The sequence below is a fragment of the Zalophus californianus genome, chromosome 10, assembly GCF_009762305.2.
Source record: "Zalophus californianus isolate mZalCal1 chromosome 10, mZalCal1.pri.v2, whole genome shotgun sequence".
In the NCBI taxonomy this organism is placed as follows: Eukaryota; Metazoa; Chordata; class Mammalia; order Carnivora; family Otariidae; genus Zalophus; species Zalophus californianus.
Genome location: NC_045604.1, coordinates 34292039 through 34317870, shown reverse-complemented (window position 1 = coordinate 34317870; position 25832 = coordinate 34292039). Strand labels below are relative to the sequence as shown.

The window sequence follows — 25832 nt, the reverse complement described above, 5'->3', positions numbered from 1 at the left end:
GTCTTCCATCCCCCTGGGCTTCTCCAGATTCTGCCCTTGTGAACCCCAATGTCACAGGTCTGAGTCTCTCTGACTCCCTGGTGCTCCCAGCCCCCACAAAGCTGGGGTCACTCCAGAGCATATAGAGAGGGGCACCACTCTAGGAGAGGGGCCCTGGCTTATTTCCAGATAGGGCCAGATGCACCCAAGATGTATTTATGGATGGAGCACCAATCTGGCCGAGGGCCGGGCCTCTGCAGCATCTAGTCCACTGTAGGAGACAGAGAAATATTCCTGATGAGCCAAAGTTCCAGCAGCACCCGAGCTGCTGGTCCACGCCTTTGCTGATCACGTGTCACCCATCTGAACTTGCCCTGTGTCTTGTCACCACTCCATTAATCTGCTCTTGTTTATCAGTTTTTTAGTATGTGTCATGTCTGGGTCTGGAGTGTGTGGCCTGTCACTCCGTCTGCTATGACTCCCAAAGGTCAGCCTCTTCTATCCTCCAGCTCTCTGCAGTGTCTGGGGGCATGCAGTACAGGGAGGGGCCTGCCTTTACCCCAACCCGGCTGTCCCATGTCCAATAACTCGGTCTGGAAGCATTGGCAGGCCCGAGTGAGGACAGTCAGAACACTCTCTCGCAGGAGTTCACTCCGAAGAGTGCAAGATGGCTCATGGTCAGCTCTGCCTAATAGAAAACTGCCCAAGGGGCATAGTGTCTTTTGAAATGAGTATGGGGCGTGGAGTCTAGAGTCCTGGATCCTGGAGGAGTCCAGCCTCCTGCCTCACTGAGGTCCCACTTCTCGTGCCTGCTAAAAAGTCCTCTTTCGGTGGCCTCATGTCCTGGTTAAAACTGGGACTTAATGGGACGATATAACCTGGCCACAGCTGGCTAGTTAAGAACTGTGTTGGGGCCCATTAGCCTCTCAGGAGCACGACCTGTCATTCTTAAAAGCCACACCCACTTTATCTTCTTTCTGTCTTTATTTTCCCTTTTTCATAAAAGGAAAAACTCCACAAGCATGTAGAACCTGCTGAAGACACTGGAAAGAGCCCTTGAGTCAGACACCTGAGTGGCTAATCTCAGGCTAGCCGTTGGGCTTTGGGTAAGGCATTCAGCCTCTCTGAGCCTATTTATTCTTCTGCAAAGTGTGGCAATATACTCCACTGCATGGGATTAGTATGAAAATTAAATAAGAGAAATTATGTCCTTCAGCTATTTCCTGAGCATCTACTATATGGTTGTCACTCTTCTAGCGGTTAGGCATACATCAGTGAACAAAACAGGTAAGAACCTGTTGCATTCTAGTGACCTGTTTAAAATTCCAGTGAGTATGCTCTAAACTGAAATCTGAGTGGAAGGCATTGTTCCATCCCTAGGGTACATCCCCCTCCCCTGAACAGATGCCCCCACTCCCCATCCAGATGTAGGTGTCACTGTACCCACTTTCCATATAAGAAAACCAAGGGCCCAAAGGTTTAGGTGACCTGCCCAGGGTTGCACAGCCAGGAGGAAGTAACAACCCCGGGATTTGAGCCAGGCCTTCTGACTCTAAAGCCCTGCCCTTTCAGTTCCACCAAACTGCATCGTATAGCAAGTTCACCTTGTCACCCATTTCAGTATTAATAACGTGGGACCCCCAAAGCCAGAGAGTAATTCTCTGGATGGATTGAGGGGGGGAAGCGGAGGCAGGGGCAGCACACAGGTGCTGGTGTTTGTGTCTGCTTGAGTACCTTTGGGGGGGCGGGTTCAACAACAGGGAGCTCAATAGGGAATTGGTATTTGAACTGCTAAATAACCACAATTTGAAACATAGTCATTATGCACCCTGTGCGGGCTGTCGTGACCAACTCCATTAGAAGCCGGGAAGCCGATGGCGCCTTGGCCTGTGGTCTGGAGAGGGTTCCACCGGGGGTCCTGAGATGCCTTTCTAGGGGCGGGATGTGGGGAGCAGGTGGTGGGGAAGCAGGAAGAGAAGGGGACCTCTTAAGGACCTCATCTTCAGGTGACACGCACCTCACCCCTCCTGCCTCTCTGGGCCTCTTGTCAGTAAGGCCACTCCGGTTCTCATTAAGGCGAGCAAATACGCATCCCAGCACTGGGCAGGGGACACATGTGTTGATATTTAATTATATAGCGCACGCCGAGTATATTATGGCTCCTCCAGGGAATGGCGGCTGCAGACAATGAGGTGCAATGGAGTCCATTCAAAACTACTTAGTTAATTAATGCATTAGCCGTTCCTGTTGCTACGAGGGCTGTGGGAGAACAGAACACCAGATATTTTCCTGGTGTCTCCTCTCCCTTCCTGTAGTGCCTGGCTTCCTCGGAGCGCTTTCCTTCCAGACCCTCTATGAAATTCTCAGTGGTCAGGGCAGCCCCCGTTAAGGAGCTCTGGCCCAAGATTTCTTGGGCGAAAGGGGGTAATGACTTGGCACACTGACACAAGTCAGTGAAGCTTGGAAGTTAGGGGTGGATTTCCTTTGTCTGTGGGCGCCAGTCTCCAGCAACCTGAGAGACTATGGAAGTCAACTTGCTGACATCCCTGCGTTAGCCCCTAGCCCTGCGCTCTATTTCGGGAACTCCCTCTCCCCGCTTGTAGCCCCAGGTGCAGAAACAGGTGCTAAGGTGCATTGAATCCTGTCTCCTGGGAATGAGACTGGCTTGGGGCCTGGGAGGAAGGAGCGGAGGTGGGGAGGTGGTGAGCGTGCCAGGTGGGGCGGGAGGGACTAAAGCCAGAGGTGAGGAATCCATCCGCTGAAAACTGCCAGGAGGGAGACCCTTCCTCCTCTGTTGCTGCCCACATGTGTGTCCCCCACCCTCCTGCAGCTCCAAGCCTGCTTCTGGCCTTTGGTCAATTATCATGTCAATGCATGACGCCCTCGTTTTCTGTTCTTTGCAAATCTCATTACTGTTCTACTTTGCACATTTGTTGATTTTTCCTTTCTTCACCTCCTCCCCCCCCACCCCGCCCCGCCCTATGGACCTTATCTCTCATTCTTTTGAACTCTCCAGAACAATTTCCGCATCAGTCTACATGCATTTGTCATTAAGGCTCGAAGTTTTCTGCATTGCTTCCTCAGGGTGCAAGCTCCCGGGGCCAAGGCCCCGTCACAGCCAACTCCCCATCCCTAGCACCATGCTGGGCACAGCGGGCATTAGGCAGCATATGGAGTGATGCGTTCTGTCCTTCTCAGCTCTTCAGGAAGTCCCTGTGGTCAGTGATCGTGTCTTTTTGTGTTTTGGAATCCCTGCTCCCACATCAGTGGGCAGCGCCTGTTGAGGGTTCCGGCCACGCCGAATGGGTGGCTGTTTGACTTTAGCTTTTAGGTCAGCCTCCCACAGCTGAGACCTCACTGTGAGAAGGGGGGACTGGGAGTGAAACCAGGTGACCTTGGTGTCGCTGTGGGAGTCCCCAATCAGTTGAGATTTCTTTTTTTTCTCTTTTCCAAACTCTTGCTATTTTTGGTTGATTTCTTACCATACCGTTGCCCTACCATGATTTCTTGCAGACTATGAGAAATGTAATCTGCTCTTACCTGGGATGGTGGGATGGGTTCCCTTTCCAGAGTCCTCTGTCCTTGGGCCATTGGAGATGGGCCCTGCCTTCTTTGGGAAGTAACCCTCAGTTTAAATAGACCTCAGCTGTAGCAGGAAGTTAAACCTTAGGGGGAGCTTTCTGAAGAGGAAGGAAGACTATAGTAAGCACTGAATCAGTTTGCCAATGAAAGTTGTAGGACATTTGTTCTCTTTGGTCAAAAAATGAGGCCCAGATCCCCTGACCTACGTAGAAGATGAAGTCCTGGAAGTTTGGGGCTGCTATTGATCCTGGGATGCGGTGACCCTGAGCCCAGGAAGGGAGGCCGCAGCTGCAAGCTTTCATTTGGGTCCTGAGGGAGTGAAGACAAATGGCCCCCAGGCCAGCCCAGTGCTAGACCAGCCCGGACCCAGTAGAGGCAGCTGGGCCTATGGGCTTTAAAGACAAACGAAATTGAGGCCTGGGCTGTTGGGGACAGCCCCATGGGTTTCACCCTCTTAGGAAAATGAAGGGAAGCAAAAAAGTTGAGAGAATAAAGGATGCAAGATGAGCCCTGGACACGAGATCAGGAAACCCTCATTCAAATGCACACTCTGCCACTTCCTAAATACGTGACCTTGGGCAAGTCTCATAAACACTCAAGAGACTTCTTCCCCCATATATCAAATGAGGATAATAATTCTCACCTCACAGGCATGTTATAAGGCTGCAGTGAGGTACTGTATATGGAAACACTTCAGAAGCAATAAAAACATGCTATAAATGTAGAGTATTATTATTCCCATCCATCCAGGACTCGGTTCCTTTTCTTGGGTAAGAGAATGTACGCTATAAAATGAATCAGAGCCTGGGCATCCACCACCCCAGGCAGAGAGGGCCAGGCGACTACAAGTTGTCCCGCCCAAGTCATGGCTGGCGAGGCCTCATAAAACAGGTAAAATGAACCCCCCCCCCCCGCCCCGTCTCCGCGCTCATATTCAAAATGGTGGCAAATTCAAGTTGGAGGCAAAAGAGAAGCCGAGGGTTCAGCACCTTTGGTTCCATTGCTGATTTCCTGTCCCAGAGGCTTCTCATTACTGTGATTCTCATGGCAGGGCCCCCACCTAAGCCTCTTTGCTAACAGGGTATTTTTAACCTGCCACCTTCTTCCGCTTTGCCCATCTGCAGACAAGGGTCCTGGCGAGATAACAGAATCCATTAGTGCCGCTAGCGACAGGCAGCGCCTGCTAAATACGTCCGGAGGAGCTCCCTCTCACCCGGACCCTCGGAGGGTGAGGCAGCCTGGCCCTGGGGCCCTGGCGAAGGGAGCTCCAGCTGGACCCAGAAAGGAGTTTGCTGCCCCCCTTCTCAGGAGTTTTCAAAGATGCTCCCTGCCCTCGCTTGGTGAGGAGCCAGCTTATCTCACTTCTGAGAGTGAGGATCCGATACTCTCCTCTTCCCTGGTTTCTCAAAATCCCACAGGGATTTGGGGGGGAAATGTCTGGAAGTGGCCCTCAAAGGAAGACACCACCAACAGGTAACTGGTGGTAAACTTGTTGAGGGGAGGGGACGAAAGACCCACCGGCACTCTCTTACTCTCTGAGCCGGGGGCAGAGGGAGCCAGAACTCAGGTAGGGATAAGGCAGAAGAGTTTGGGGGAACACAGAAGCCGCAGAGGTGGACAAGCAGGAGGGGCCGACCAAGGAAGGAAAGCCCTAAAAAAAATCTCTTCAACTAGAGCACCGCAGGTCTGAAGGTGTCCCCTAGCCAACTGTTCTCTTTCACACACGCACACACAGCCCCCTCCTGCGAAGGCCAATTTCCATGCTAAACTGTTCATTATTGCCACCCGGCAACACTGCACAGAAGCATCAGAACCCATCAGTGTGGTGAGAGTGGACAGGTGAACACATGAGTACCTGCCCGCCCCGCGGTCCACAGGGAGTCACCGACCCCGGGGGAAATGGTGATGAGAAGCCACGGTGCTGACGTCGCAGGGTGGGAGAAGGGCATCCAGCCGAGAGGCAGAGCTCCATTCCTGGAGCAGGGACTTCCTGAGCCTGGCCGAGCCCTGTGCCGGGTCCGGCACCGGGGTGCAGGCTGCCCACAGCATGGGCTCGTGGAGAAAAGGACACCAGCGAGTCACAGTGCGAGTAACGGCTTGTTACAGTGGTGACCAGTTGGAAGCGACGTACAAGAGTCCCGTCAGCAGCGGAGACCCTGTAACTAGGGAGCCCCCGAGCTATTGGGGGTGGGGGAGGGGCCAGAAGAGGCTTCCCTGGGGAAGTGATATGCAAGGCAAGCCGAATCCTAAATGCTTCAGCAGCCCCCTGTTTCACCCCTGCTGTGCACAGTTTAGCCTCCCTCCCACCCACCCCACGTCCCTCACCAGTCATTCCAGGAGAGCTCCCATGGACTTTTCTCCACCCTCTCCCTCAGGGCCCATGTTTGGTTAGTTGTCCGTCTTTTAGAGGGGCCCCACCTGCCCTCCTTCCCACCAGCTCCAGCTGAGCTTTGATCAGCCGTTCTTCTGGAACTTGCGTCGGCTTCTGTTCCCTGTCCCCGGAGGTAGTGATCACGTTCTTTCTCTACCTAAGCGCCCCTTCCTCAGTCCATTGCCTGTGCCTTGGCTCAAGCTATTCCTGAGGCCCCATCCTCCCTTTCGGGGTCGACTCCAATCCCACCTCCTCAGTGAAGCCTCCTTGGATTTGTCCAGGCCGCTGAGTCGTGATCATTGGTTATAGCAATGTAACAGAGCCAGCTGTAAATGTGAACTACTTACATTCCTTTCCCCGAGGCGGTGTGCACAGCGGTGAGCGGTGTTTGGATTGGGACTCCCTGGGTTCAAAATGAGATCTGTCCGTTTGCTAGCAGTGTGACTTCAGACAAGTGACTGAACCTCTCTGGGCCTTACTTTTCTCATCAGCAATCCAGGGCTAGTAGTAGAACCTGTCTCAGAGAGCTGTTAGGGGCATTTAGATGTTCTTATGGGTAAAGTACATGGAATGGTGCCCACTCGCTATTATCTTTATGTTCTATGGTATTGTAATCTGTCTTCTCCTGATTATGAATTCCTGGAGGTCAAGAAGCACACAGAATTTATCTTCATATTCCCCCAAAGAGACTCTGCTTCTCCCCATAATCTCTCATAACTTCTCCCAGAAAGAAACACGAAAGACCCAATCTAGAAAGGACCCCGGAGGTCATCTTGAGTCAATACTAGCTTTACAGATCAGTAAACTGAGGCCCAGAGGAGCTGGAGGAGTTGCTCAAATCACCCAGCCGGTCAACAATAGTGCTAGAAACCTGGCGGTCAGGAATACAATGTCTGGGTCTTACTCACATCTTTCTTGCTTGGTTACAAATGCTATTTCTATCTTCTCTGGAGAGAACAACAGATGGTCAGTATCATCTCCAGCCTTGCCTTGGCAGATCACTGAGCCACACTTTCAGATTGCCCCCTGCAGCCTTCCATCCACCCTGCAGTTGATCTCAGTTGCCCTAAGCCCTGTGGCCCTTCCTAATGAGGCAGGTTTTCCTACCTTCCTCTTGGGGTGCTACGTGTTCTTTAAATAGAAGGCTGTGAGTCGGATAGGGGCTTGGTCTTAACAGAGACTCCAGGTGTGGAGGGGAGGGGAGGGGAGCCCTAGTCAGGCAGACACAGGGGCTGGCCAGCCTCTGGCCCCCACCCCCTGCCAGAACCCACCCTGCCAGGCACCCAGGCGGCATTCAGATTCCTCCCTTCACTGTGGATTTGATACAATCTGGAAAACGCATTACACATTACACAGAGTAGTTGACGCGTAATTAATAAAGTACAGATTTTGGCTGGAAGCCTCAACTTAAAATAGCACCAGGACTGGGGAGAGGAAGGGCAGGCGAGGGAGGCTGGGAAGATGGTGTGTGATGAGAACTGAGACTGCTATCTCTGAGAAGAACAGGGCCACTTCTCTCTGAAATGAGGGAGGGAGGAGAAAGAGAACAGTTTTATTTTATTTATTAATTTTTAATTAATTAATTAATTAATTTTTTTTTAAATAAGAAAGGGTGAGCCTGGGACTCAGAGAGCCTAACTAACTGTCTTGCCCAAGGATACTTGCAGGTCCCAGGACAGAGCCAGGGTCCTGGGGGAGGGAGGCAGCGCCTTTGACACCTGTCCGTCCCCACTCTCAGGTAGTGGAAGACCACCACTGGTGTTTCCCGGAACCGCTCTCTCGTGAAGCTGCACATTCCAACTGTTTTTAATGTGAGAGATGTTTTAATGGCATTTTGAGACAGCCTGTTCCCTCCCCGATTCTCCAGAGAGGCTGGAGGGAGCTTCGCATCTTCTTTGAAGAAGCAAAAAAAAAGGCCTTTCTTCTGCAAGCATGTTCAGAGAGCCCTTTGCTGCAGTTAACCAGCCTTCTGGTGTGAGGGGAGAGGTGAGGAAGGGGCTTGAGGAAGTGAAGGGAAAGGGGAGAAAAGGCTTCTGTGGTTAATTCAAATGCTTGGCCTCAGGGGCATTCTCTATTGAAGCTGGAGCCCTGCTGCTTTCTGCCAGCCAGATCCCAAACTGGTTTTCTGAAGCAAAATGCAAATTTAAGCCCCAACTAATCAACCCTGACAGGGCAGCATCACCTTCAGCCTGCCAGTCATTAACCAATGACCCAAGGCAGACCTGAGAGAAGAGGAGTGCCAGCCCTGCGAGGAGGAGGCTGAGATGGTAGGTTCTAGAAACTTCAAATTCAAATCACTGTCTAGCAGAACCTTGACACCAAAAGGGAAACTGAGGCACATTTCACCGGACAGGAAAGCCTGATGTAATCCCCTTATTCAAGTCACAATACTTCTTCTCTCTGCCAGGCAGAAATGAACTTGATCTTGTTTAAACCACAGTGAATGGGTGAGGATGTGTAAAAGTCTTACTATATTATGAGACCCCGAGGGCCCTCTATGAGAATAATTAATCTATTAATTATTTGACATAAGGAAAACAGCACTGACTTCTATGGCATGATCTACGTTATATTTGTTTCTGTATCCCCAAAGCATAAGCCCTATCCTTCAGAATGTTTCAAAATGTTTGTGGCCACCTTCAGGAAACCAAAAACAAATCTTTGCTCTCAACCTCCCCGTGCTTCCATATATTCATCTGTAGGATGGGGATAAAGAGAGCTTCCCTTTCCTCCAGCCTGTTGGGTTGAATGAGATGCTCTTGCTGTTCTGGAAGCCATGCCATGGCGCAGCACTGGGGTGATATCAGATATCCGCTGCTTTGTTCTTAGTTTTCCTTTCTCCTCTCCCGTGTCTGGCTCACAGCCAATGAGGCACATCTGACATCCAAAGGGACACAGGAACTTGTGCCCTCTACCTCCCAGGCTCCCCATGCAGGCAGCTTGTTCTCAGAGATTCAGACCTTGAACCCAGAACTTCATATAGCTACTTCTTCTCAGGGGAAAATCGGTCAAAGATCCCAAACAGGGGGCCCAGCCATCAGCCAAATCCCCAGCTCTAGCCCTTTCTGCTTCTGGGGAGGGGGGTGTGTACTAAGGAAGGAGAGAAGGGACTGGGAAGAAATGTGCTGTCTCTGGGAAGAAATGCAGAGGGAGTGGGGGGCAGCCAGTGCGGGAGGCGGGTTGGGTTTCACTGGCATTCCATAGCAGGCTTCTGCCATGCAGCCGAATCAGAGCTGAGGGAGCTGCTGAGACCAGAGGAGCCTCAGAGTCGACTATGGGCAAACCCGATAGCCCATCTGGAATCCATCCATGGCCTGCCTCCCTCCCCCAGGCCCTGAGCTCATGGGAGGGGCCACAGTGGGGGAAGCAGGGCCAGGCGCCTCCACCAGCATGCTGGGCAAATCCCCCAGGTGCCAGCCCACAGGCCCCTGTTGCTCCCTTCCGGCTCTGAAAGCACAGGGCCCCCACACACAGGCCCCGGCTTCCATTCCTGCCCCGTCCTCTCAGAAGCTAATCTCAGGGTTCAGGGTAGTGCAGAAGAAAAGGGAAGGAGCCTTAGAGTTCTGGCCACACCTGGGTTATTCAGGCGGCCCGAGGATGCCAGCCCCGTGCTGCATCAGGAAAAAGTTTGAGTGTTGCGGTAGCTCTGGGCTTTCAGATTCTTCATGGAGGAGTTGGCTCTCACCTCCTTGACTGTCAGAGCCCTACATCTCCCTGGATATTGGTGTCCCAAATCTTCCATCATCCCAACGTCCTAAATGCCCAAACTCTCGATGGAAGGATCGCGCAGCTGGAAGACGTGGGACTGTGCAAAGAACAGGGACAACCAGCTGCCCGAAGCCCAGAGCCTTACCCTCAGCCACGCCACGACGGTTTGCTTTGTGATCTCGAGGGGGTTGTGTGCTTTCTCGGGGACTCGGTTTGTTTCTTCTCTAATAAGATCCTCACACCTGCAGGATGATCATGAGGATCACAGAAGGAAAATTTAGGTGACAGATACAAAACATGAAGTGTCCTTAGCAGAGCACATTGTCTGCACAGCAGATGATAATGCAGTGCTGTTTCTAAGGACAGGTGCCAGTCGCAGCCGGGCCAATCTGATCCTCAGGGTCCCCATCCCCTGCCACTCCGACGAATCCTCCCCAAAACCTGGGAGAGAAGGATTTCTCCATTTTCCTGGCATCTCTCCTACTCCCTGGGTCAGTAGGAGGCATGGCAGTCTTAGCGCCTACCATCTTTTATTAACCTTTGACTACTACCCATCCGGCATGTGGGGGTGGACACCTCTGGGGCTGTCCCTCCCTCCCCCATGCAGAGACACACACTGCCCTCCATGAGCAGAAGGAATCTCCTCCCTGGGAATCCCCTTGGTGTGTTGTGCTGGAGACGGGGCCTGCTCTAGGGAGGCAGGCTGAGGAGAGGTACCCATTTGTTGGAGAACTGACAGGGTCAGAGGCAGCTCAGCTCACCAGGCGGGAAACAGGCACCATACCCACCCCAAATCTCTTTCCACAACACACTCTGTGCCTGTCCCCCAGTGCAGGTTCCTGCGCAGTGTTTGCCTAATCTGTCTGTCCAAAATCCCTCTCCAAACACGAGGTTTCCTGCCTCGCACTGGCAATCAGAGAGCTAATTATCTGGGATTAGAGATGGAATTGGGGGGGTTCCCTTCTAATTACAGGAAAAAATTAGCCCAACCGATGTTGGCAAGGCCACTGGGATTAGAGTTGGAATCTAAGCTGGGACACAGGTCGTTTAGGGAGGTGGGAGTGTCCCATGCTCTGGGCTGGTGTCTTCTGCTCCTGACTGCTGGAGCCTGTGAGAAGGAGGGTGGAAGGAGGGCTGCGAGAGCTTCTTGCCCGGGGAGCTGGGAGAGAGATGTGTGTGTGCACATATGCCAAAGAGAGGGTGAGAGGCAGAGAGACAGCACAGAGATGGACAAGGAGGTAATAGAGGAGCAGAAACAGGAATTGGCAGGAGAAACACAAGAAAGAGCAGGAGAAGGAGATGGGAGATTAGAGGTAAAAGGAGATTGCCAGGGAAGAAAGACAGACAGATATGTTTAGAGACTACCATCTCTCTCCCCACCATTGCTGTGGACCACTTTGTTATTTTCAGTGGGGGAAGCACAGAAAGGCAGCAGAAACAGGCCTCCCTCCTCCCTTCCTCCTTCCCTCTCTTCCCACTCCCCTTCTCCTGGTGTCCAGCACAGTGACCCAGTTTTGCCACCCACAGTGCAGGTGACAAATGCTCTCGACCTGGCCAGGGGACAAGGAGGGGGTGGGGAGCTTGGTCTCCACTGGGCTCCTAGTGATCTTGAGTTTCTTCTCTGGTCTGAAGATGGGGCTTTCCGCCAAACAGTCCTTGCCTTCTCTCCTATGAGAAGAATCTCTTGGCTTAGAAAAACATTCATTCACTAATTCATTTATTCATTCTCCCATTTTACATATAGTTAGAGAACATTACTACGGGCAAGACCCATCGCTGATCTGTGGATTTCAGTAGGCCAACAGAATGCAAATTGAAATCTGGTTCTTAGTTTTTAGTGGTATCTCCCTACTTCTTCCCTCTCTTTCAACATAATGGCACCTATATTTAAACCATCCTAGGAGTAGTCCAGGCCCGGAAACCTCCTGGCCAACTCCTACCCACAGCGAAAGGATATGAGCACACAGTGCAGAGACCTGAGAATTTATCACAGCAACATACAACAGCGTGCAAATTCATGTGGTGCAAACAGAGCATGTGAGAGCATGAGCGTAATTATTTGTATGTATTCCCATTCCACTTCTTTCCAAATGAGGAAATAGATAACTTATAGTAAAAAATTTGGCAAACGTAGGTTATGAAAACTAGCATGGAACTAGAAAATTCCAGTCATGTGAGGGGAGTAGAAATAAGTATGCTAACAATAAAGAATATAAGCACCAGGAGCCAGCACCAGATTTGGCCTGAGTATCCTGGTAGCCAGATCAAAAAGGGAAATGGGATGAACTAGAAATCCTTATACTCAGATAGAAAGAAGTATACCTATTTTTTAGGAGATCCAGATATTTCATGCTAAACATGTTCTATCATGTAAGACCATGTACATAAACCAGAACAGAAGTTTGACATCAGAATCAGAGCGTCTTTTATATGACAATTTCTGGTATTAACTCGTGCTAACGTGCCACGGCTGCAATATCCATGTAACAATCAACATCCAGTGAATTACTCTCATGGAGCAACAACAATGAAAAGCAAGTAGATAAGGCCATTAAGGAAAGCAAAGCTTGCTAGTTAAGCTTTTGTAGTCCAAGTTTGTGGCTTTCTGGTGCTGTAACTTGATTCAAGGATCGAATGCAATTTTTTAAGCACCCCATTGTGCTTGGCACTCTGCTAAAAGTTGAATAAAATGAACTATAACGATTCAGCGTCTACATCTGGGAATTTAAAATTTTTGTTGGCACTTCTACAGGGGCTCAGACAGCAGAAGAAGAGCATTAAAATGCTGGTAAGATGTTAGCATCATACACAAGACAAAGGTGAATGCCTTTTCAGGACGCATGTGGCTTAATACAAGATCATATAATCAAACTGACCCAGGCTCAAATCTCTCTCTACCACCTATTGTGATCCAAGGCAAGCTACCTAACCTCTCTGAGCCTCTGTTTCTTCACCAGTGAAATGGGTTTTGGAGATTAAAGTAGATATTTTAGGTGAGGCTCCTGGTGCTGTTCAACACCAAGTATGTGCTCCAGAAGTGGTAACAATACTCCACTCTAGGATCTCTAATAAGGCCACATTCCCAGTGGAGGAGAGGAGCCATGGGCAAGACAAGAAGACAAGGAGTTCTCTGATCCTCGCCAGGGTGCCGGGGGGGCCCACTGGCCTTGCTGAGAGACCCCCTCAAAACCATCAGCTCCCTTGTGGTTGGGACTGTCCAAAGCCAATTCTGCCGGTGTTCCAACCTAGGTTCTTTCCCAGGAGGCCCCAGAATTCTCTGTCTCTTGACTCTGCTTCCGGAAACCGTGACCCTCCTTTCTCTCATCGTTTCTTTTTCCCTCTTGGGGAATGCCCAGGGCTTGGGTCTGGCGGCCTTGCAAGGTCCCTGCTTAGGCTCCCGCTTCCTTGTCAAACCTCAGCCCTCGGGCGTCCCTCCTCTGCTGGTCATGGGGCGGCTCAGGTGTCCTGCAGGATGAGGATAATTAACTCCTGCCTCTCCTCCAGGCATCTCTTGTCCGGATTGGAGGTCAGCCAGCCCTCGGCAGCCTCTAGGTGACCGCAAACGGGGGTGAGGCTAGGAAGCCATGGGAAGCTCCCTGCTCGCCCCAGCACACCTGCCTGAGAGCTGGGGACCCAGCCGTCCCGGGAGCAACAGAGCGGGGCGGGAAGACGGAGGCAGGTGCCGGGCATCCAGGTGCCGGGCCAGGGGCCAGGGACACACCCGGTCGGTCCTTCGGACACACCCCTCTTGCCCACCGTCTCTCGCGCTGCTGCTTTGTGGTTTCTCTGTACGTTCCAGCTCACTGCCAAGTTGTCAGAAGCTGTGAGAGGCAAAGTGCTGTTCAGTTAATGATTCCAGTCCCTGGAGAGGTGGAGCGCTCTTTTAAGAGAAAAAAATAGGAGTGGGGGTGTGGGAGGGGCAGGAGAGGGGGATGCTTTAGTACTCTACACAAAAGCTAAGCTGTAGCTCCTTCCAGCTCTTTTTAAGGAGCGGATTAGGAGTGGGTAGGTTTGCCCCAGCAGCCTTCTCTCTGTGGGGGAAAGCCTGGAGCCTCCCCCTCACTTTTCTCCTTTTCACTAAGTAGAAAGGGTTTGAATCAGAAAGCTGCCATCCTTTGGGCCCCAGTGGCCTCGGCCCTCTGTCCCCAGCACAGGTCCTGTGGAGACCCCAGCACAACCATTCCTTCTCACCCAGAGGCTGCCTTCAAAAGCTGGCCGCAGACTCCCATAATGCAAAGGGCCCCTGCTCTTTGCTCCCCCTCTTTACTCCCCTCCCCCTCCCCCTTGCTCTCCTGCTCGCCTGTTCCCCCCTCCTCCCCCTCCTCCTCTCTTCTTCCCCTGCCCCTCCTCCTCTCCCTCTCACTTCCACCTCCCCCTCCTCCCTCCTCCCCCTCCCCCTCCCTCTTCCCTCCTCCCCCTCCTCCTCCCTCCTCCCTCCTCCCCCTCCTCCTCCCTCCTCCCTCCTCCCCCTCCTCCTCCCTCCTCCCCCTCCTCCTCCCTCCTCCCCCTCCTCCTCCCTCCACCCTCCTCCTCCCTCTTCCCTCCTCCTCCCTCTTCCCTCTTCCCCTCCTCCCCCTCTTCCCTCTTCCCTCCTCCCCTCCTCCTCCCTCTTCCCTCCTCCCCCTCCTCCTCCCTCTTCCCTCCTCCTCCCTCTTCCCTCCTCCTCCCTCTTCCCTCCTCCTCCCTCCTCCCACCGCCCCCTCTTCCCTCCTCCCTCCCCCTCCTCCTCCTTCTTCCTCGTCCCTCTTCCCCTCCTCCCCCTCCTCCTCCCTCTTCCCCTCCTCCCCTCCTCCTCCCTCTTCCCCTCCTCCCCTCCTCCCCCTCCTCCCCCCTCCTCCCCTCCTCCCCCTCCTCCTCCCTCTTCCCTCCTCCCCCTCCTCCTCTCTCCTCCCCCTCCTTCCCTTCCTCCTCCCTCTTCCCTCTTCCCCTCCTCCCCCTCCTCCCTCCTCCCCCTCCTCCTCCCTCTTCCCCTCCTCCCCTCCTCCTCCCTCTTCCCCTCCTCCCCTCCTCCCCCTCCTCCTCCCTCCTCCCCCTCCTCCTCCCTCTTCCCTCCTCCCTCTCCTCCTCCTTCTTCCTCTCCTCCCCCTCCTTCCCTTCCTCCTCCCTCTTCCCTCTTCCCCTCCTCCCCCTCCTCCTCCCTCTTCCCTCCTCCCCCTCCTCCTCCCTCCTCCCCCTCCTCCTCCCTCCTCCTCCCTCTTCCCCTCCTCCCCCTCCTCCTCCCTCTCCCCTCCTCCCTCTTCCCTCCTCCACCTCCCCCTCCTCCCCCCTCCTCCCCCTCCTCCTCCCCCTCCTCCCCCTCCTCCCCCCTCCCCCCCCCTCCCCCCCCTCCTCCCCCTCCTCCCCCTCCTCCCCCCTCCTCCCCCTCCTCCCCCTCCTCCTCCCTCCTCCCCCTCCTCCTCCCTCCTCCCCTCCTCCCTCCTCCCCTCCTCCCTCCTCCCCCTCCTCCTCCCTCTTCCCTCCTCCCCCTCCTCCTCCCTCCTCCCCCTCCTCCTCCCTCCTCCTCCCTCTTCCCCTCCCTCCACCTCTCCTCTTCTCCTTCCCCTCCTCTCCCTTCCCCTTCTACTTCTCCTCTTTCCCTCCTCCTCCCCCCTCTTCCCTTCCTCCTCCTCCACCTCCCTCCCCCATGCACCCTTCCCCCCCCACCCCCAGCCTACTCCCTTGGAAAGGACAGAAAGTGGGGGTGACTGATTGCCCCAGTGGGCCCCTGAAGAATTTCCTCCCTGCCCAGTTTTCCTCCTCAGCCTGGTCCCACCCAAGTCTGTGGATCAAAAGAAAATCCATCAAAAATTCCTCACCTCCCTGCAGCTTTTTCCCAGCGTCCCAGATGCCTTCCCATTCCTTATCTAATCTGTTCCCCTGTAGCCTCCTCAAGTAGGCAGGATTTTTTTTACCAGTTTTGCAGATGAGAAAAGTGAGAATTAACTCCCTTGGCTGAGTGCCCCGTGTGACCTCCGCCCCAGCGAGGGAAGACGTCAGCCCTGACTGGACAGTCAACACCTCTCCGCAGGGAAGATTGAAGTGTGGGGCTTGAAAGATAGAGAAGGGAAACCGAGAAGCCTAAGAGGCTGCTGGAGAGGAGACCTGTGTGCCCTTTAATTTCTGTCAGCTCCAAGTGTGATCTGGCTTTATGGGTTTTCTTTTTAAGGTTCTTTTGTTCCAAAGTGTCCCTAGACTCGTTCCCTCCCGTCAGTCTTGGTCCCAGTCCTCTGCTCATATCCTCATGCAAAGAATTCCGTGGGCTGCTGACATGTGGCCACTCCCTGGATGAGGTGATGTCGGCTCTCCAAACTCCAGGAGCACATAGCACCCTGGGACGTGGAAGCCTCTTGGGTCGGGAGGATGACGGGGGAGGCTGGACAAGAAGAACAGGGCTGCGCTTTGCTGACCAGGAGCCCACTGGGTATTCTGCTCGTGCTCGGAGGGAGGCAGTGCAAAGTTTGCTCCTCACGAGGCCGGGCGCTGCTTCCCTCCTTCCCACCCCAGTGCGATCCTGGACCCCGCTGTATTGTTGTAGCCAGCCACCAGCAGGGACTGCATCCTGGCGCTGTGCCCAGCAGCTGTGGGGTGTCCATGCCAGGAGGGGCTGGGCACCGAGGAGAAGCAGGTGTCCAGTTAGAACAAGGTCACTGGGAAGGGTCTAGAGGCAGCCACGCTAGAGAGTAAAGCTAGAGTCAGTGGCAGACCACGGAGATCAGACGGCCCTTGCTCAGCGGCCCCCACCCCACCCCACCTTGATTAGAATGATCTGGCCCCAGAAGAATAGCAATGAATTAATTAGGGGTCTGTTGTCACGAAGCAGCTCATTATTAAAGTCCTTCTCCTGGGAGGGGAGATGGGGAAAGGTGTGAAGACGACAGCTAGTCAAACAGAATCTTTTAAAAGAGCCAGGCCCTCCCCCCCCCGCCCCCCCGCCGCTGTCTGTTCTGCCCTTGGGCTCTGCAGGGAAGTCAGACATACCAGAGCATGGGGGCCACCCCTGCGCTGGTGTCTCGGGATTTCAGGGGATAGAGGCCCTCTGGCCTCACTTCCCTTCCACCCTCCTCCTCGATGCTGTGTCTCAGACCCCAGCTCTGAGCCCATCTCTGCCACTTTAACCCTTGCTTTCCATCTGCCTTTAAGCCCGCCAAGCTCCAGCTTAGTAGCCCCGGAGTTCTTTCCAGAGCGGCACCTGGATACGTTAGAGTGCTTTCCTCCTAAGAGCTCCTAGCAGTCCAGTGCGGAGCAGAAAAGATCGCTTCAACAAAAGCAAATGTGTACAGCGTCTTTACATGCCCGGTTCCAGGAGATGTGGTGGAGGGAGGGGAGGTTGTGCAAAGCAAGATTCTCTCTTTCTCCATTCGTTATTTTCCAGAGATGGTGAAACAGAGGCCTAGACAAGTGAAGGCCTCACAGAGTTGAGATTCTAGCTCTTCTGCCCACCAGCTATGTGACCTTGAGGTTACCTCTCACCTCTGTGCCTCTGTTTCTTCATCTGTAACATGGGACTAATATGGTTGTGGTGAGCATTTAATGAGAGGGCGTGTGGAGAGCCCTTAGCACAATGTCTAACAAAAATAGAGGTTAAATAAATGTGAGCTATGGCTAATCCCTACCCAGTTTCAGTAACAGGGATTCATTCATTCCAACATCGGGTGTGCCTGAAGGCCTACTACGTGTACTGTCGTACTGAATGCAGTGAGGCATATGAAGCTCCACTAAACAGTGTCTGTTTTCTAGGAACTTACAATCTTAGGAGAGATAATCGCATGTGTTCATAGGTAACCATGCCAAGAGACTCGCTAGGGACTATGGGAGTTCAAAGGAGAGGTCAGGATGGGCTTCCTGGAGGAGGGGGCATTTGGGTCAGGCCTTGAAGGATGGTTAGGATCTAGGAAGGAGAATAAATTGTCAAGCCAAGACATGAAGAGCAAACACCAGGAGACATCATTGGAGAATGGTGAGAAGGCTATGCTAACTAGATCCATACGTGACAAGGAAGGGATGTGAACTTTTCTAAAATCTCAACGGGGGCAGTTAAAGGTGCTCTGTGTGTATGTGCCTGCCTGCATGCAATGATTTACTTTCTTTCATATTCCAAAAGTAGTGTATGTTCATCATAAAAAAAAAATTAGGAGTGAGTTAAGCAAGAGAAAGAAAATTACAAACACCTGAAATTTAAGGATTTTGCATACAGAAAAGGCAGGATCAAATAAGTGTTTTAAGAAGATTAATCTGGCCATGTTGGTAGAACCGATTAGAGCAGGAATATGCTGGAGGCAGGGAGATTTCTCAGGTTATTGCTGTAGCACAGATAAGAGGCAGTAAGACCCAGGCCTCACCCCGCAGCAGTGGGAAGAGAAATACGGCGGCAGTGTGGGTGTGCTCTCCGCATCCCTCGGTTACCGCGAATTTTCTGCCCCATGGTATACGCAGGCCACATGCATCTTCCAAATGACTTTCCCTTTTAAAATCTCAGGGAGCCCCCCGCGTCCAGGCACAAGCCGTGTCAGATAGCTGTGCTCACAAGTCCAGACCTCCCTTCCCATCCTTACAGCTTTAAATGTCATCCTCGGTGTTAATGAAAGCCAGAGATTACTGTTCCAGATTATAAAATGCAGGGTAATTTTAGGCCATTGAAAAGAATGAGTTAATTAAAGAGGGTAATAACCCTCTTAAACGCCCCACCCTTTGCTCTTTTTCCAGACTGCAGGTGGCCTTCTTTGTCATAGTGGAGGAGACAGCTATATGATCTATTTTGTTCCCCAGGACTTATCTCCAGGGGCACTGAGCACTTTTTAGATGTAATTTTTAGTCCCAATGCAGGCATTGTCCTCTTGTTTGACTTAGGGAAAAGCGAGGCCCCAGAGGGAGCCTAATGAAAGAAACAGAGTACAGGCTTTGGAATCAGGCAGACTCAGCTTTGAGCTTGGCTCTGTCACTAACTTGCTCTGGACTCCTAACGTTTCTTATTCTGTGAAATGGGGAGGCCGACTTCACAGTGTTCAAGATCATTCATGTTTCTATCTCCAGCCTTTTGCACGTTGGTTGACATGCTCGATCGATGTTCAGTAAATATGTTGAACTACGCTGATAAAGGGAGATAAGCGATTCAGAAGCCCTGCGTGTCCAGTCCCAGGAAGTGCTACTTTGCTTTGCCTACTCGCCCGCCCCTCTGCCCCACTGGGGTGGGGCAGGGCATTTCCAAGGCAGTTAACCTGGGCGTCAGTCTGCCTGATTCTCACCACACCCTATTCCAGAGCTTGGTGAGGAAGGCTGCATCACCCTCCACGTGGGCCCTAAGAGGTGCTTCTAAATCATTCCCAGTCCAAAAAGCCTAGGAGGTTAGATGCTATCCTGAAACAGGCGGGGCATCCCCAGGCAAGGAACCTGTGTGTGGTACCTCAAATGGGGATTCTGAGAGCCCCACGTTGCTACAGCTTCGGGTACACAGAGATTTCGATTTGGCAGAGGTTGCTCATTATTCTTTATTAATTCCCCCCCACACACACCCCTCAGTGCTCCCCCCTCCCCAACCCTGTGCCCTCCCTGTGAATTAGTGCTTTGCTGCTGTGTGTTGTGATTTCGTCTGAGGCTGCCTTACGATTCAGCTGTCCCTCGCCAGTGTTTATCTTATTGTTTCCCAGAACAATCAAGTGCTTCCGCTGCCCCTGGCAACTTCATCTGGTTCCCGGATCCTCCTAACTGGCCAAAGTCTGAGCTGGAGCAGTGTTGAGAGGTGGGGTTAGTCCAAGGCCAGAGCCCTGTGTTCCCAAATGCCCATCGTATTCACCTGGATAAGCTCTTGCCCGGTCCTGGGCCTGGGAACTCAAAACCCTCCCTGACAGAGGTAGAACCAAGAATTGGATTCTTTTGCTTCTAGATCTTGATGTCACTTTCAGCTGAGTCATAAAGGGAGAGGCCCCTGGGTTAGGGAAGTCGGTGCCCTTGTGAAATGCGGTTGGTCTTTAACCACGGGAAGGTCTCAAGCAGAGGCTGCTCCTCTCAGTTCTGTGGGCCGCGTGGATCAGTGGTCACTTAGCCGTCCACCCCTGGCTGATGAGGAGACACAAAGCCAAGATTTAAGAAAAGAGACTCACTCCAGCCAACCTCCTCAACCTTACCTCTGAACACTTTACTTCTAGTCATTGCTCAATAAATATTCACTATATCGCTTATCATAAACCAGGCTCTTAATTCTCACTGTTCCAAGATGCAGAGGTCCAGAGAACAAATGGTTTCTCGTGGGAGCCCCTCCCCACATTCCAGGAGAAAGGCTTCCATGGCTTAGCCTTCCATGAAGGAAGAGATCCAGGAGGCTCAAGAGCATGAACCCCTCTACTAGATCATCCATCCCCCCGCCCAGTTTAATATCTAGGGCAGATTCCTAACATGCACAGAAATAGAAGTAATTGTACATGGAAATGTCAGTCTCCAGTGTCAAAGCCCCAGTGATTGACCGACAATTCACAGTCCTAGAAGCATCTGCGTATGTGTGGGAGGGTGTGTGTCTGTGCACAGGGCACATGCATGTGCGGGGGAGGGGGGCACAACACTCACAAAGTTTAGCATATCTTAGTGACCTCCTTCCTTTTCAGGGACAGGAGGGATCCTTGGCTTTGTCTCCCCTCCCCCTCTTCTCTCCTGGTTCATTGCAACCCACAGGCTGAGTTTCCCCGGCTCCTGTGTCCCTCTCCAGTTGTCCAAGCATTTAGGGCCGGGCTCCCTCCGGGGATCCTCAGCCTTCCGGGCTGTGACTCTCGATGGTTAGTTAACATTTACAGAGCTCTGGGGAAGGAGGAGACAGAGGCACCCTGGAAGGTGCTACTGTCTCTGTGTGCGTGTGTGCGCGGCATGCATGCGTGTACGCGTGTGCAGGATAGAGGGAGGAAGAATCTCAGAGACTGAATTTACCAAAGGCTTCAATCTATAAATAATTCGGGTCATGAAGCTCTACAAAAATAAACTTCGGCTTGAATCCTCTCACGCAGCACTAAATGCACAGCTGCACATACACTCGCTCATTAACTCACCCCCAAGTTCAGTCCGAGCAGCACCAGGCCTGCCCCACCTCTCCCCTCTTTAAACGTCTACGTGTGTGTGTGCGCGTGTGCTCACACACACACACACACACACACACACACACATTCATACAGTATGCAAGCCCTGAGTCCTGGGGCAGAGATAAAACCAAATAATAAAGGCCTCTTCCAAAGTGCCTTTTCGGACATAAAGTGACAAGGCCTGCAGAAATTGTTGTCGAGCCCTCAATAAGTGCACATCAAAAGTCTCATCCTCTCTAAACACTCAGGTCTGAGAGACCAAGTTTCCAAGAAATCTGAGCTCAGACATAACAATAACATGCTTATGCTGACATCACACTTGAAATTAGCCAAAGAACTCACATTTCCACTCCTGCTCATCCGTTCAGGCATCACCTTCCCCAGAAAGTCTCCGGCTCAGGGCCTCCCTCATGCCCCAGCCTCCCTGGGGTGTTGGCCTCCCTGCTCCCCACCCCTACCCCCCGGTGCAAACTCCTCTCACAAGGGGTAGCCCCTGTATTTGTGAAGACTGGTGGGCTTGTCCGTTCCCCAGCTCCTGGGGCTTCCGAAGGGGAGCTGGGGTAGTATCCCCAGCGCCAAGCGCAGGCCTGGCTCACGGCAGACGTATAATAAACGGATATTGGACAGTCCTGAAATTCATAGCCAATAACTCATTTCATTCTCCCAGCATCCTTTTTGTGCTCATAAGGACAGGAGTTCCCACCTTATTTGGCAGCTACAGAAACTATTACACAAACAAGGGAAGTGACTTGCCTGAAGTCACATAGCCAATTAATGAGAATGCTGGGATTAGATCCCAGGCCTAAAGACATGAACCGGTGCCTCCCTCGGCATGGTGATGCCTCTCAAACCAATCTGTTTCCTACTGAGAGGCCCAAGAAGAAAAAGATTCCCAATTGCTTTTCAGCAGGTCTTGCCAAATAAATAAATAAATACTATTACTACTTGTACTACTCGTACTACCTATAAAGTGATATTAGAGTGACAAATCCCAAGCAGGGGCTCCATAATTTAGAGTTAACTATAGAAGAAAGTGAGGCACAAGAAAAAGGGTTTGGAGGAGCCTACAGGTAAGCTAGTTAATTGGAATTGGATATGCTGATTTGAATTGGATGTTCAAGTAAAGAGGCTGTCATTAATTTCTGCACAGGCCTAGCTGTGGTTTAAAGGGAAGCCCTAATAGGATTACTATTTCCTTCTCTGTTAGCAGAGGCCCCTCCCACGCGGAGGGCCTGGCAGTCGCTCTCCCCTGGACTGCACCTCACATCCTCCTACCCCACAGACAGCCCTGATAAACTGAGTTTTTGCCCCCAACCAAGGTCCCTCAAAATTAGGTTCTGAGTTTATTGTTGACTCCAGGAAATGGGTGATTGCCCCGCCTGGGCCTTGGGGTCCAAAAGAGGAAGGGTGGGGAAGAGAGAACTCGGACTTTCAGTCTTTTCGGTCTGTTCTGTCTGTTCTGTTCCTGGCGGCGATGAACAGCTCCATTTGCCCATTATTATCCTCTCCTAAGAGAGTCACAGAGTGCCTGAGAAATCGGGCTGTATGTGGGAATCCCAGCCCTGCTGCCCTTCAGCTGTGTGATCTTGGGAACGGCACCTAACTCTCCCAGGCCTCAAATTTCCTATCTGTAAAATGGGAATAATAAGAACATTTACGTCAGGGGTTCTTGTAAGGATAAGAGAGTTGATTTTTGTTAAGTACTTTCGACAGCACTTTGCACATTGTAAGAGCAATAGCTCAGTAGCTGTTATTAAGTTCTTGAGGCAAATGGGACCCTTCAAAATTTCACCAGGTCCGTGCTCCCGCCTTCAGGTAGGGCCACGCTGAGCCATGAAGCAAAAGAAGTTATCCTGTGTTCCAAGCCCTCCTGAGAAGGTTGCAGGGTCCTGCGGCCACTCATCCTGCAGTTCAGGGCTCTACGCAACAGGAATTCTCACTAGAACCAGCGTGAATCTCCTTGCGAGACAGTGTGGGTACCTTCTGTCTTTTGTGGGTTTCAGTAAAGACTGTCACCCTCCACTGCAGCAGACTGGCCCTCTTATTCTACCTTGTGAGCTTTGTCCAAGCAAAATGGCCTCCAGAGCTGTTGTGTGCCCACTGAGGCCAGGCCCTCTCAGGAGAGGAGGAGCCCAACCAGAAAGACATGTTCAGGTGACTCGCGTGTCCCTGTGTGTGTCACTTCCCTCCTCTGCCCCAGCTCCTCCCCTGCCCTGTGCAGCTTGGGCTGCTGACACCCTTCTCTTGGACAGGTTCATGATCTACTTCAGTCCGTTGTTATCCTTGTGGTCACTGAAACCTGGCCCTGGGGCCACAAGCTTGAAAGCTGAAAACTGTGTCACAGCAGTTTGGTTATTCTGGGACAGCCCCGAATAGACTCAATTGGTCAGATTTTTGAAAATCCCACCTTTGCTCGAGACTCCCTGACTGTCATCACCACACCACTACCATCCTGTGTCTGGCAAGGACAGAAACAACTTTGAACCTCAAAACTTTCTCTCCGAGGCAGAGCAGTCTGGGAACCCGTGTGCTTGCCCTGCGGCAGGACCCTTGTCCCCGGCAGTGGTCACGGGGCGCTGTCTCCATCCGCCATGCACTCTCCTCTGAGCCCCGGTTCCACCACTGGCCAGCCACGAGCCTGGAATGCAAGAGCTTAGGTGAGGTGAGCTCCCAAGCCCTTACAGCTCTAGTACTTGCTACTGTGGTTCTCCTGTGGCCGGCACCGAGCAGATCGCCTTGGCCTGTTATCCAGAAGGGAAAACTGAGGCTCAGGGGAGGGATCTGAACGCAAACTGTACCATTAGGCAGAACTCAAGCCCAGGCACAGAGTCCGAACAGAAATCCAGGAACCCTGCGCCCCAGACCTACACTCTGCCCCCTGCGGTGCGAGCTCAGAGGGAGCACAAGGTGTCACGGAGGGGAAAGATCTCTGCTATCTGCTGCCCCTCTGGCCCCTCCTGCCGCCTGCCTGCCAGCCCCCCCCCCCCCGCCCCGTGCCCTTTGAACCCCTGGCCTCCTGCCGCATCCTCCATCTTCTCTGCCCTCCCGCAGGTGTCTCTGAGGGTTACACAAGCTGGAGGCAGATAGTATGGGATGAGGAAGTAAGTGGGGGGGGGGGGGGCAATAGTGCTCTTCCCTCCAGGGATTTAGACTGAATGAAATAGGATCGCCTCATTCAGGTTCAGTACCAAGAACAGTTTCTGTTCTGGTTTGGTTTTAGCTTTGATGTTTGAAAGGTAGGTAGGTTTGATTCTGGCTTCAATTGCTTTGTTAAAAGATTGGGGTTGCAGATGGGGAAAGAAAAAGAAAAAAACCTGCGTATATCTCTGATTCAGGAAAAAGTTAATGGCTGGTATTGGTCCTAAGTGGGATGCAGCAGAGAGTGTGATGGTAAGTTGACTTTGATTCAATTCCAGCTCCAAGCCGGCCGTGGGTACCATCTCGTCCCAGGGACCACAGAGGGAAGGCCAGGCCTGTGGAGTTACTCCTTCTGACTTTGTGTCCAGGCCCTGCCAGGGAGGCAGGCAGGTGCCCAGGCTCATGGGGAGGAGGCCGCCCCAGCTGGTAGAAGGTTAACTAGCCTCTCGGGGCAGGGAGATCTTGGGTCGGGCCTGAGGGAGGGTACTGGTTCCACAGCTCCTGGGCGGAGCCAGTACCTTGAGGAGACTTAAATCTCCCTGAAGAGAAGCAGGCATTATAGGGAGGGTGATGAGAAGCCCTGGACCAGTTCCCCTTTAAAGGAAGAAATAGAGCCTGAACTCCCCCATATAAAGGAGATGGAAAACTGAGGTCAAGCCAGCCAGAAGCCAAGACTATCACATCTTCTCTTTACTTTCTGCAATAGCCCAAGAACTTTATTGACTAAAACTACTATATTTCTGGAAGGATCCCAAGGAAATTTCAGATCTGTCCATCTAAGAGAGAATGCTGCTTCAAATGTTAAGGGGAACCTTTTTAATTGTGAGTTATTTTCCCAGGTAGAAACCCTTCCCTCTGCTTGAATCCACAACCATATTTGCACTGGGGTAGAGGACAAGTAACCTCAGCCTCACGACATCATTGCTGACCCCAGAGTCTTCCTCCACTCTCTGAGAATGAATTAAATGAACCCCCAAGCCCCTCCCCTGGATGCAATAGCTTTGAATGCAGGAAGCCACTAGCTGGGCAGAAGAAGGGCAAAGGGGAATTTACTGTGGCATCAGGCACTGAGCGTGGCCCTGGGATGAATAAGGCATGGTCCTTGCCTTCAGGAGCTCCTGGTGTGGTGGGAGCAATGGGCAGAGGGAAAGACATGGTTAGAAGTACAAGAAAAAATGAAAGGGAATGTGAATGGGGAGGGGGCAACCTGAATCCTACAATCTTCCAGAGAAAATGCCTTTGAATCTCACTTTGATTTAGCGCTAGAGTTCATGAGACTTTATCAGCAGGTTCATAGTTCATGTCCTTTCAACAAGTATTTCTCAAGCATCCCGTTTTATCCATCACCAGCCAGGTTCCCGACCCCATTCGAGTCCTCAGGGGGTTATTAGAGAAATAGAAAACACATCCTTGCCTTCAGTGTTGACAGACTTACGCACATGTGAGGCAATTAGAGAACAATGTGAGTGGGTAGTCAATACGTGGTAGCTAGTACATACACAATGGACAGATCAATTGATTATAATCCTAAGACAAAATGTCTGATAGACAAAAAAAAAAAAGAGGCATCAGGGTGATGAGCAATTAGTGTGGTGGAGAGATTAGGGAAGGCTTCATGGAGGAAATAGGGCTCGAGCTAGAGGGGGTGTAGATGGGCAGAGGACAGAGAAAACAAGCCAGAGTGGGGATTATTGGTCACCTGTCGAAGGCAGGAGCATATTCAAACCCAAGACTCCCGGACACTAGCTTTTTGTATGACCTTAGGGACCATCTTCCCCTGAGTCTACACAGAGCTTAGACTAGCCCTCTCGAATCCACAGGCCAGAAGCCTCCACATCACCCGGGAATTTGTTAGAAGTGAGAATTCTCAAGCCTCATTTCCCCTGAATCAGAAACTCCAGGGGCAGGCTCAGCAATGTGTTTTCCCAAGCCCCCAGAGCTGATTCTCAAGGCATGCAGCCTTGAAAACCACTGGACTCCATCGCTGCTTCTAGACCCTGGCCACTCATCAGATT

At 52.2% G+C, this 25832-nt stretch overlaps 1 protein-coding gene across 12 annotated transcripts in view; it reads left to right on the top strand.

Annotated features, from left to right (window-relative positions):
* PLXNA2 (plexin A2) overlaps positions 1 to 25832 on the top strand; it is a 205508-nt gene that overhangs the window by 68318 nt on the left and 111358 nt on the right. The window lies entirely within an intron of this gene.